Source organism: Syngnathus acus, chromosome 20, assembly GCF_901709675.1.
Source record: "Syngnathus acus chromosome 20, fSynAcu1.2, whole genome shotgun sequence".
NCBI lineage: Eukaryota > Metazoa > Chordata > Actinopteri > Syngnathiformes > Syngnathidae > Syngnathus > Syngnathus acus.
In genome coordinates this window covers 4,586,349-4,598,224 of record NC_051104.1, presented here as the reverse complement: position 1 = coordinate 4,598,224, position 11,876 = coordinate 4,586,349, and the positions used below count along the sequence as shown (strand labels likewise).

The window sequence follows — 11,876 nt, the reverse complement described above, 5'->3', positions numbered from 1 at the left end:
GCTTGTGTTTCTCCTCTGCGTTGATTCCACGAAAGAATGCTGAAGTGACATTATCATCCAGAGGATGGCGCCATAGTACTTTGCAATATCTTAATATGGTTGCAGAGCAAAACCAAAACGTGATACAAAATTAAATTTATTTTTTTGTCTCCCTCTTGTGGTAATTTCTTTAAAAATTCAATAACCCACATATAATAAACTTTATGATTCTGGAACTCAGGTCTGCAGAAGCTGGATAACAATCCTGATCATTTGAACCAGGTGTGTTGCAACAGAAAAAATGGAGGACACCGGCCCTCAAGAACCAGACTTGCCTCCCCGTGCTCACTAGAATTAATAAATTAGTATTTTAGCCCAACGTTGACCCTTGATCTCATAACAACATGGTGCCTTTTGCTTCTTGTCACACAGGGTGTGCTCTCATGACACAGGGGACCGAAAGCATATTGAGCACATGTCGTGTTGAAGGCAACCCCGCTGCTGACAATGCAGGCGTCCTCCTCCCAAGTTCCTCTTGTGTTCCCTGCATGAGGGCCACACAAACCATCACTCCTACAAGGCCACCACCCGAGCATGACTTCAAAGGTTAGTGTTGGAGCTGGTGTCTAGCTGTGCCGGTGGGTCAACTCAAATGTCCTTCTGTCGTTTTTTTTCTTTCATCCTCTATTCTCCAAGCATTGTTAAACTTCAAGTTGGTCAAATTGACTCCAAAATCAAATGTGGCCTATAATAACCCGAATCCATTCTGCATAAAACTCACTTTGACCTTTCAGCTCCTAAATCTGCATATAGATAATTCCTTTAAATGTTCGATTTTATTCGAGGATATTTTTAAAAAAAAAAGGAAAATGTGCCTGCTCCTGTGTGGAGTTTTTTTTTTTTTTTTTTAAAGTGGGGCACTGAATGCTACCTTGTTAATTCTGATTGAAGACACTAAGAGTGTAAATGGTTTTTACCTTGATATGGATTGTGATTGGCCGCCTAGTGTTGCAACCCGCCTCTTCCTTTAAATCTTTGAATCTCATTTTCTTCATGTTGACTTTTCTTGACTGTCTGTGTGATTCTAATCATCACTCCTGTCTGTCCAGCATGTTTGCTCGGTGCCAAAATAAGCGCCGCCGCCGTTAACGCTCACCTTTACTAGACACACAAGGTTGTTTGCAATATGTGTGGGAGAGGACAGGGCTGAGCAAACAGACTCTTCTTCCACTGTCATTCTTGTTTACTCACAATTGTTCTCAGCTTCTGTGTGACGATGAGAAGAAACAAGTGATAAATGTGTGTGGTGACAATGACAAGAGTTTGGGCTAAGGTGGCGCCAATAAGTTTGTGTTATCAGTGTGCGTCCTGAGGCACAAGGTCTGCAAACATTTAAAAAAATATATATATTGAAAAATTTCTGCAAACTACCACTTTATCTCTTTTTTTGTTTTGTTGGATATTTTTAAAAAAATATCTTGGTATGATATATCACAAAAACCTTTTGAACAAGGGTGTGTAGACTTTTGAGACTTTAGACTCCAAAGCCTTGAATGATTTAAATGAAACTTTTTCTACCCATTTCCTATGCAGCATCTGATATGTTTTTTTTTTTTTGGTACTTCCTGAAAAATGAATAGTGGCTCTGTCATGTCATGCAGTGTGAGCTTCTGGGTTGTCTCCTTCCTGTTGCCTGCCTTATCTCGCCCAAAGAGTCTGGCCTACTTTGGTGTCGGGGTTCTGCTCGCTCCCCCTCTGCGGAGAGACAGATAGACACACAGATAGAGTAGGGAGGGCAGGGGGGTGCTTTAAGTTAGGCGCCTCACACTTTATTCAAAGAGTTGAGCAAAGACAGGAAGCTCCTCGGAGTTCCTTCCTTCCCCAGGCGGAGGCACACAGGAAACATTTTGCAAGAAGGTTGTTGGTTTTTCAATGCGCCGAGCTAAGGAGGGATGGCGGCGAGTCTTTGCAGGCCTTTAGCGAGTGGGATTGGTTACTTGAGGCCTCGCCATGAGGTCCTCATTTCTTCCCGGTGGCCATTACTGTGACAGATTGTTTACAATTACAGACAGATTAGGTTTACCTTAGGAGCGATGTTGTTCTTGCAGTTGAGAAATATAAACAACACCATACTGTTATAGATTAATGCTGTCTACTGAGGGTGCAGGCTGAAAATGTGTTATTTTATAAACTGGGAGTAGGAAAAATAGACTGTAGGAGCAAGGTTTGAAGGCCAGGTGGGTGCTACTGACTCTGACTTGACATTAGCCCCTTTTATGTTGACCCACCTTGCCAAAAGGTTTGCATTACCCGGAGCCAGGCATGAGGCTCCAAACCCCGGGTGGCGCACTTTGAAACCAGAAACAAATAATTTCATATGAGTAGACATTCATTTTGACTTGTTTCCAGTCTTTTCTGCATGAATTTTTTATGGCCCACCAGCAGTTGCATTCTGACTCATGAGGTCTTGCACTGTGTATTATACCAATTTTAAATGACTTTAAATTCAGCAAACGCTGCAGCACATTCACTTCTCTCGTCTTTTGTACAAAGCTTTGTGACCCCCCCCCCTCCGACAATGGCTGCTCCCTGCCTTTTATTTCAACTATGAGGAAGGTCACAAGGCTTTGACAGAGGAGGCTGTCTTCTTTCCACGCTCTTTGCTGACATAAATGCACATTCACACATGACAACACACAGAGCTGTTTGTCTCATCTGTGTATGCAAACAACTGGCGCCTGTGCAGCACAGCTAAACACAGTCTCCGCTAAACAATTTCGATGTGTTTTCTTTCGAAAAAGCAGTGTGTGTGCAGAGATATTTAAATATATTTATATACACATATATATGTTCACTTATATACACATATATATGTATATTTATATATATTTATATACACATATATATTTATATACATATATATATATTTATATACACATATATATATTTATATATATATTAGTGTTGCGATACTAAACAGCTCGACCACACGTTATTCACCACAATGTTTTTTTTTGTTCTGATCACTCACAGCGCTCATTGAGCCATTGTGCTATCAGCCAAGAAGTCTTCAATTTGAAGGGGAAAAAAAAAAAAAGATTTAATGCGTGTGGTCAGAGCTGGAAACCATTGCCTTGTTTATTCAGTCAATCCCAGTAACACAAGAGACTATTTTTTTTTTTATTAAAGGCTTGTCTGTTTTCCTCAGAAAGGAAGCAGGGAGAAAGAGAGGCAGGGGATGTAAAGAGGGAAGTGTCTAGGGTATACACAGGAACACATCAAGAAACCGCTTGTGAGGTTTGAATGGGGGGGTACTAAATACAAAGAAGACAGGAACTCTTCTGGCTCAGGATTATGTGGTGTGTGTATTTTTGGATGGCTCGCTTCCGTATCAGGTCTTCCTTTGGTGTTTTGAGGAAAGTTAAATGTCCAACTAGGCAGAGTCCAACCAAAACACATCTGTTGAATCATCTCAACTCCAGTTTCTTCATATCGAGTGCTATTATTTTGAGTACGAAAATCTCTCCATAATATCCAATGATACACTACTACATTATTTACCGATAGGTCCTAAAAAAAAAAAAAAAGTTTATACTGCATGAATGAGACATATCCAACTTGACCTCCAGTTTATAATTTCATTTTGGACACTCCCACACAAATGGAATCATGCCCCTGAGTGATGGCGTCAGCTGGGCTTGTGTCAGCAAACATGATGGGGGTCCCCTTCATTTCTCTCTCTTCCGTCCCAGTCTTTTAAGAAGGTCTTTGTCTGGATGTCAAGAGGAGATGCCCCCCCTGAGGCCAGGTCAGGTTCTCAAACAATGAATGCAACATTTTTTTTTACTTCATATTTGCTAACTGGACGTTTAAACGCTTTGAATTTATGTACACATTCATATCCACTCACTCTCTCGCTAGCTCCAGGGAATTGTTGTTAACACCTTTTATTAGCAGTAAAACATCAGTGGAGTTTAAAGGGCAGTGGCCGTTTGAATTCCTATACATGTGATTAAACTCTCTGAAAACGGAATCATCTTCATCATGACAGATTACTGTACCTAATGGAGTGTCCAGAGATGATTAAACCCTTTTCCCCTCCACCGTCTTAATCTAAATAGTCGCTCAAATAATATTTAATACGCAGCATCAGCCTCCTTCACTGCCTGCACTTTAAAACAACAAACACAGTCGTTGAGGAATGCGACCATGTCTCGCTGATAAATCCTGCCGTTTGATTTCCCGCTTTACAAGAAAAGTCTCTCAGCGTTTGTCCAGCTCATACGTGACTGATATTACTTTGAACGTGCACACAAATGAATACAGTCATTGTTGTTGTTGAAGGGTTAGAGAGACAGAGACAAATCTGTCCAATAATGTTGATGTTGTGTTGGCTCCGGGCCTCCTTTTCACCATGTGAGGCGTTATCTTCTTCCCACATCAGAAAAAGTCTGCTCATGGTTACTGTTGACCTCAAGGTGCTTGTGGGGGGGGGGAAAGAAAAAAAAAAGCTTTTAACAGAACTGTGTATACAAACAAGTTCATCCTGGGTTTATTATGTGAATATAAGTCATCTTTTTCTCGCGTCACCAATTGTGAAGACTAGAAATAAAAAGATCTAGATTGTGTCCGGAAAACAAACCAGACATTCATATTTTTGCAAAATAAATGGCCCCTGTGAACTCTTTGGGAGTCGTATACAGTGTAACTAAATCTACATTCAAAGTGTAGCTCGCACAGGGCTTTAGTCTCTCAAAGGTGCTTGCCCCCCCCTCACAAAAAAAAAATATGACACATGCTCCAAGCAGCACTGTCATCCCGCTGTCCAAGTTCTTTAAATCCTCTGCCATCCTTTCATGTGAAGAAAGTGCCCATTGTGTGTGCAGTTTGTTGTCAAAGAGGCCCAGTAGGCGTTAGTGGGAATCAGCAAAGAGTTTAATATCTGTCTGTCAATTATATTCAGAGAAAACGCATCACCTAATAACGTTTTTTTTTTTTTAAATACTCCATGTTACATTGGCTATTTGCAAACAGAGGTTCATTCTAGTAGACTTCCATTTGTGGACTGATTTGAATCTCACCTGTGATGCCATCATCATCCCCCGCGCCGACTCCATTTTCTCCACGGTGGTCTTTTCAGCACTTTGAAGCTGAGCCCCTCTCAAAGGATGCCCAACTCAGGCTGAGTGACAGAACCAGCCTGCCTGGCACACATCAAATAAAGCAGTCGCCCAGATCTGACAGGGATTCAAGCACCCCCCCTCCCTCCAACCCCCAGTGTCTGTACCTCTTAACCCACCCGTCCACATAAACTTGAACTATCCTTTGAGCTTGTAATTCAAACCACACTGGCTGCAACATAGTTGAGTTGTTTGGGCTACAGACATGCTCCCGGGGCCAAAGGCCAGGGTGGGGTTTGTACTATTTTTTTTTTTCTTTTTTATAATGGGAACGTAAAAGCCCCATGATGTACTTGTACTCGTAAGACTTTAACTATTGTCAACTATATTCCTTGTGCTTGAACATACTTGCTAATATACTGAGGCTCTTTATATTAAATGAAACATTTATTTAGAATTTTTTTAAATAGGAAATATTCAAGTTACCTGAGTCTGTATATTTCATTTACCATATTTTTGAACTGTATGGTTTATGAGAATATAAGGTGCAGTCTCTGTTTTGGGAATTTTCTGTATATAAGGCGCACTGGGTTATAAGGCAGATTACTGCCAATAAAGGGAAACAAATCAGTACAGCAGATAAGTCACTTTATTTAACTTCAATTGGACGTCCATGATTATAAAGCACACTGTCTTTTTTTTTTAAAAGAAACTAAATGATTTTAAGTGCCTATAGCCCAAAAAATACGGTAAATTCTTGATCTATTCTTCTTGCTCTTATTTGTACTTTTTCAAACTATTCCTTATTTTGGAATTTCAGACAAATTAAAACCTGAAAATAAATCACAAACCCCAACAAAGGACTTCTAACTTAAAGGCAGTGACTCATTTTGGTCTTCAAAACAATGAAGTCACTCTGACATGTCACGACACCGATGGGCTCATCCTCCAATTGAACCTTTTAGGCGAACTTTATGAGGAGTTTTAAAGGGACTCCATCTCGCGGCATGCATCCCTTGTCATTGAGTAGAAGTAAGTAAACACAAGCCAACCGTCTTCGGCGCTTTGTTTGTTCGACTGGTTACGGCATGACGTTTATGAGCTCGGTGTTCTTTTTCATTGGGGCTTTTAGCTCCATTAGTCTCTTACGTTGGTCCTTTATATGTCTGGGAGTGTTTATCTATGTTGACTGGGGCGCACGGAGGGAAGGGCTGGGAATAAGGAGGGGAAACGGAACACAGCATGCCACGACTAGTCACTCAGCAGTCGATTAGTGACGAGGCATCCTGTCGAAAATGTCAGAGAAAGACTTTTGGCTCATCGGCAGTCCAAACGAACACCGGTCGCTTACGTTCTCGCCCGTCTTCTAATTGCTAATACTTTTAATGGATGTGAAGTGTCTTTGTGTCTATTGAGGGGGTTGGGCTCACATTGTGGAGACCTCCCTCGGGCGAATTTCTGCTCCGTCTGAGCACTTTACGGGATTATTCAGGCTAACTTTCATCTCTGATGCTGCTTTAGGAGTTTGCAGAGTGCTCTGACCTTCTGATCTCTGTTCCCTTGCTCGAAAATTCCAAATGAAGTGTCTCTCTCCACCGCAGTCTGATGAGTATCATTCCGCCTAAGCTAACCGTCACGTTTGGCCCACAACAAAGAGACCGGGTGTCATTACAGCACTAAGAACCCACAAGGTCAAGTTTGCACAATGTTTTTTTTTTTCCAGGTTAAGAGGAGCAAAGCTGCCGGTGGAGTTTTTCCACTCTGTGGGGCGCCACGATTGAAGACGCCATGCAATCTTTGCGATAAATGTTAAATATAGTATAGAGCTGTCAATTGAAAAATATGAAGTCACTTGCACCCATTAAATGCAATCAAAATAAAAGTTAGAGTCAAGCTTGTCGCTGTTGCCAAGAGACAAGCCCCTCCATAGTCCCCCGGCGTTCACCGGCCAGCCCGTGTCTGGGAGAAAGAGAAAAGGGCGGCAGTGCACGAGGGCTGATCAAAGTTTAGCCAGTGCGCTGCTGTTCTCCAAATAAATCCCCCCACTGCTGCGCTCTCAGTGCCAGCCTTGTTTCAATAAGTCCCCCTTATTGTACACGCAGCCAGGGGTCTTTGAGCCGCGCCGTCCGCTGTGAGCTTCGCAGAGGATTACATGTCTAAATATACGCTGTGAGAACCTGTGTGTGTTTGTACATGTGTGAGAAGCATTTTAGTGATTCTGTTAAATTAAGCAGAGTCCAATAGGATCAGTATGTGAAAAGGGCCCACCTCGTACCGGCGGCTCTTGCATTAGTGGGAATTTAGCCGCAATACTGCCTACTGTGTGTGGATTCAATTAGAATAACCGTTGTCCGTCGGGAAAATCTATTAGGTGTTGCTAGAGCCTGAATGCTTGGAAGAGGTTGACTTGTGTTTCTTTCTGCTCCGAAGACTTTCCAGTGTAAAGCCCGATGGAAGCCAAAACCTCCAATGAGTAATTTCATAAATATAGTGGCAGGTGGGACTTGTTGGACATGCCTACTCTCTCCTTTACAAATGGAGGGTAATGTTCCTGACCTCCTCACCTCACCGGGGGCCTCGGCAGCTGGGGTGCCTCAACCCTTTGCAACCCACTGCCTTGTGTGTGAATATTCTTTTATGCATGTCTCTGCTACTCGGTTACCTGAGTTTCCTCGCTCCCATGCCGTCTTTTAGCTGTGCCACACGCACGTCTTGTGTGCGGCTGCCTCTCATTCACATGGAAAGCCTTTGGCAGCAGCTTTGTGCTAATATTCCCTCATCTACTACTGGGGGAACAAATCAGCCTTGTTGTAGTTATCCAGAAACTTGCTGTGTCGTGTCGAGTGGATAAGTCACAGTGCCACGACTTATGCTCAACATGTCAGGCGGAAAAGATGGAGGAGGGGGTGAAGAGATTTTCTTTTTTTGTCTTCGGCTAAGAAAACCTCTAAGCTTCATATCATTTGTGAAGAATGTACACATGTACAGGTACATGCAGTATTTCCCTTTGATTTGACAGGCCAGACATCTCAGACACTATACGGACGTTGTAATGGCCTGTAATTGCTTCTGTAATTATACTTTGTGTCAATCATGCACTACAAAAAGATATTTTTGTGTGTTTGAAAGAGTCACGGCCAAATTCACTCTCCTGCTTCCGGTTCGAAACTCAAAATCCGATTGATCAAAGGTAGCCGATCCTCACGCTGCGTCTCCGGAGGTTTATCGAGGAAGCGGTGACCTCTGACCCCAGAATTGACTGCGGGTCCTGAAACAGGAAAGGGTCAGGGGGTCGCAAGAGAGGCTCGTTCACACCTCACGCCGCCGCGCCACGGGAGGGAGGCGCTCTCCCCGCCTGTGAGCCTCCGGTAGCTAAACATGAGAGTCGCGGCGACGATATCAAAGCAGGTATCATGTTTGTCTGGAGTCTAGACGCTGAAGTATGTGCCTCGGAGAACTCGGTCTTCCTTGTTATCTAACGGGGCTAATGGGCTTTGTGAACGCTCTATTGCTATAACATGCAGGAATAGAAATTTCAGGATCCTTCATATGACCACAAAGCATCACGTGAATGGTTTAAAAATAAGAATCAGACTTTGTCATCAGTGCAGGCTCTTCTTTCCTTTTGTGCGGTTACAGTATCAAAGCGAGGCGGTGGAGGATATTACAAGAGTATAGCTTTGATCCGTCGACGGGTTGTTGTCTGCCGAGCTCGACCGGCAGAGCCTTTCATCTGGTCGGCGAGCTGGGATTCACTCTGGCTTGAGTAATAGTATGATTACCAATAATAAGCCCCTGAGAGAATTGGAGGCAGAAAGCTTCTGGGGTATTTTGTAGATGTAACAATAAACGTGAAGCCCCATTTTTGTGTCATTTATATTAGCAGATTTGTGTCTGGTTTGTTTTTTTACTCATTTGGTTAGTTTGCGGGTTTATTAATATTAGCGGAATTACGCAGGCGAGACATCTTGACATGTGAGTCCCTCATAATGGAATGCGGTCATTTTTTTTAGAATAAAATATGTTTTAAAAAATGTTTTTGATAATTTGGCTAAAAAAGGCAAGAGTCCCTTGTGGTAATTTTTCAAAATAAAATATTTCAAAATATCTATATTTGTAATAATTTGGCTAAAAAAGGCAATCTAAGTTCACCTTGAAAATGATTTATTTATTAATCTTTCAAGTATGAAAGAGAGCAAAGATATGCATTTGCTGCAATCATGTTTGCAGAAGACATGAGGAAGCAATAAGAGCGGGAAGCCAAAGCAAACACTTATCGTTCTGTGTGTCGCCTTTTTATTTGGACACACATATCGGAGATAACGCGCAGTCCTTGCATGACATACTTATTTGGAAAAAAAAACCGCTTTCCTTGACCAGTCACCACAAGAAATATGGGTAAATATATATCATAAGACCTCCCACCCCGCCCCCGTCCATACAATCAACAGGCTGAGGCCCAGGGCTCAAATTATAATCAGCTTCAGTTTACATTTGTGTTTGTTGTGGGCCGATTAGGCTGTCCTAAGTCAGACAATGCGGTCGTACTTTCCTGCGGCGAGCGGCCTGCATCCTGTGCCCGAGCCCTGCCAAGAAAAGCCTCAAATAACATCGCAGCGAGCAGGAGAAGATGTGGCTTCTGCGGGCCTCAACCTGGCAACGTGTTTGTCAGCACAGACGAGCCGATATGGCCTCATTTCCTCGGAAACCACCGCCGCACACGTCCGCTTTTCTCACAGCCTTATTTTCCTTCTTTATTTGCTCTTCCACCCATGCTGTAATTATATTCGCAGATTAATTTGGAGCTTTTAAGGAAAAAAAAAACCAGGAAGGAGGACCCTCCATTATCTCTGTGCATGTTGGCCCGCACGCAAGTCTGCTGATTGCATCTGATGTGACGCACATGAGCGCACAGTATTCCTCAAAATATTTCTCTTATTCACATTCTTCCTTTCCCGTCTTCATCCTTTCGAGCACGTTTCGAAAATCACAAACGTGCGCTAACAGATGAAATACGTTATCGGCGTGATGTCTGTGACGCAAAAACTGAACGAGTCGGGGAACTGGATCACATACTTGGGGTAGCATAAGTGATGCGTTTATACAATTTCAAAATGTTATTTTAACAGCCATTTTGAAAAAAATAAAATCAATAAATCATTTCCTCATCATTATCGTCATCATTTCAATCGGTACCAGAATGTGCTATTATCCCCGCTCATTACTCAATCTATTGGGACATATTCTGACAGAAAATGAAATAAATTGCAGAGTAGTGGTCATAAAATGACTAATCTTTATCAAGGCTGGTTGTTTTCTTTTTTTTCCAAACGGCGCCAAGTCACTTACTTGTCTTTCCATGCTCACATGCTGTGTCAGCACTCTGAGTCATGCAGCCATGCACTCAGTATGGTTAGAAAAACTGCTACTATTCCATAGTCACCTTCCTAAAATAATAGTCACACTTTCATTTTTTCTCCAGAACATTAAAAAAACGGAACAAAATATATTATTGCAGGATCTGTTGAAATAAATTTGAAATACGACTAATATAAATATGACACCATCAAAAAAATCTTCAGACTGCATCTATGTGGCTGATACTTGCCTGGGTTATTATGCAAGAACTAAATTGTTGAATAAACAAGCCGACTCTATAAACCCAGAATCCCTTTTTAAACTGGCCCGTTTCCTGTGATGACGAATAAAAATATTCCCCACATCTTCATTTTAGCAACATTCAGTTCAGCATTCCTATCAAGTGAAGTTCTTGGCTCCTTCTTCAGTTGCTAAACTGTTGCCATCTACTTGAGTCTTCTTAAAAGCCTCTCTTTTGCAACATCGAAACACATTTTTATTTGAATTGTGGTGATCAGCTGACTTCTTCTATGGCACAAATGTTACATTCCACAAGCTTGGGGTCTTTTTGTTACTATTTACTTGAGAGCCAGATTAACTTTTCAGGCTCCACTGGTGGATTTGCAGGCAAGTTTGACCATCAATATATCCTGTTGCCACGACAATCCGATATCCAAACACACGGCGTAAGGGAGTGTTATAAATGCGTTGAATTAGGCAGCACAAGGCCAAGTCTGTCCTCGGCGAGGAACACACACACAAGTCAATCAATAGAAAAAATGGAAACTCAGGCAACCTAAAAAAAAAAAAAATCCCTTTTTTAGTCCACATTCACATCACCGCAAACAGTCAATAGACTTGCAAAAAAAATTGCAAACACTCACTCAAAGCAACCAAGAATAATTGAAGGCTTAACTTGGGTCAGGTCAAATGAGTGGCACACAAGCCTATGATTGTTCATACTGACGTCTGTGTGACTGCTGATGGTCAGCGTGGACAACCGCAAGCAGCGCTAATACTGCGTCACCCAGCAGAGCCTGGACCCTCCCGAGCGAACAAGAGACTCAAACAGAAAGAAAAAAAAAAAACAAGATAGAGTGCTGTGTTAGAGCCCATCACCTCCCCCCCCCCCCCCCCCCCCCCCCCCCAACCCTTCAGCCTCGCTGGTGCCAAACTGCCGGGTCGCGGTGGCGATGGCGCATGTGGTGCTTGTCTGCGTGCTTGTGTGTCTCTGTGATACTTTATGTCTAAAGGCGGAAGACGTAGTGGCTGCGGCATACCTTGGGGCCATTAGTCGACTCCTTGTCCCTCACAACTTTAATTGGCTTCAGCAGTAGTGAGATCACAGCTTCCTCAACCGATTTGTAAAATGAGTAAATTGCCCGTCTTGTCGTTCCTGGGATCCGCTTTTTCTCGCTT

At 42.6% G+C, this 11,876-nt stretch overlaps 1 long non-coding RNA gene across 1 annotated transcript; it reads right to left on the bottom strand.

Annotated features, from left to right (window-relative positions):
- Positions 1 to 3,082: 3,082 nt before the first annotated feature.
- Positions 3,083 to 10,837, bottom strand: LOC119139027. The gene is made up of 3 exons (XR_005101288.1): positions 10,449 to 10,837; positions 5,061 to 8,367; positions 3,083 to 4,460 (listed from the first exon to the last, which is right to left on the bottom strand). It is a non-coding gene; the product is annotated as an uncharacterized LOC119139027 (long non-coding RNA).
- Between the last annotated feature and the right edge of the window lie 1,039 nt (positions 10,838 to 11,876).